The sequence below is a fragment of the Trichechus manatus genome, unplaced genomic scaffold (genome assembly GCF_000243295.1).
Source record: "Trichechus manatus latirostris isolate Lorelei unplaced genomic scaffold, TriManLat1.0 scaffold00063, whole genome shotgun sequence".
Taxonomy (NCBI): Eukaryota; Metazoa; Chordata; class Mammalia; order Sirenia; family Trichechidae; genus Trichechus; species Trichechus manatus.
The window spans coordinates 11,638,681-11,639,988 of record NW_004443999.1 but is presented as its reverse complement, the minus strand read 5'-3'; positions in this window follow the sequence as shown (position 1 = coordinate 11,639,988).

Genomic DNA, 1,308 nt, shown 5'->3' with positions numbered 1-1,308 from the left:
GGATCATGCAAAGTAAATGCACTATGTCTAACATCAATTTAGCTCTGGTCAAACATATTCTGCATACAGTAAAACCAGAGTAATTTAAAATGCAAAAGGGTTGGGGTGAGAGAGGAAAAGAAAAAAAAAAATTCTTAAACTGCCCACCTCACCAGAGTTGCAAAGACATGGTCCAATTCAGCCACACGCTGGGTTTTATTTGGCCTGCACAGTGTTTACATTAGTTACCAATATTTAAAAGTCTGGCTTTTTCACACAAATATCTGGGCTTCTAACTTTTCTTGAAAAAGCAGGCTGTATGCTAAACACTTTGGGTGATTTAACTTATTTAACCTTCGGAATCACTGAGGGTGGGGGTGGATACCTCATTTTTCAAAACAAACAAACATAATCTGTGACCCAGAGAGGGTAGATGATGCTTCCAAGGTAACACAGCCAGGAAGCAGCAGAGCCAGGGCTCAGACTCAGTTCTCTGTTTCCAAAGCTATGCTCTTAACAATCACGCCCTGTGGACTTCTCTGGATAAATATCATAAAAGAGGTTTAACTGTAAGAAGGGAAACCAAGGAAGGCTTCTTGGAGGAAGTGGCATTTCACCTGGCCCTAGATGAACTAGGAAGCCCTGGTGGCACAGTGGTTAAGCATTCAGCTGCTAACCTAAAGGTTTGCAGTTCGAATTCAACAGCCGCTCCTTGGAAACTCTATGGGGCAGTTCTACTCTGTCCTATAGGGTCATTATGAGTTGGAATCGACTCAATGGCCAGGCTTATTTTTAGATGAATTAGTAAGTAGGATTCCAGGAGAGGGTGTTTGAGGAGGTGCTAGTACAGTAAAACCTGCAAAAGCTGGAACTCACGTAAGGCAGAAACCTGTCAGAAAAGGAAAACTCAAATATTTTCCACTAAACAAGTGATACAAAAGTGGTGAGACTGCACCCTGTTAAAGGTGGAAAACTTTCGAGACCTGGAAAAACAAGGCAGTCTTGTTGAGTTCCAGCTCTCACAGGTTATACACTGAATAAACAGAGGCATGGATTCAAGATGCTTAGGGTATGTTTGGGGAGGACACACTATTAGAGTTTGCCTGGAGCACAGAACTGGTGGATAGAAAAGATGGAAATAAGCTGGGAAAGAAATTTTGAGGTCACATCACAGGAAGTCTTAAATGTCAGGCAAAGGAGTTTGAACTTTGTTGAAAAAGCAATAGTAATTATTGAAACTTTTAAGCAGAGGAGTGGAAAGAGGAAAGGCTGTGTCTTAAAATGAACAGGGCCATCCAAATGTGTGAAGGGTGGATCTGAGCAGGGACC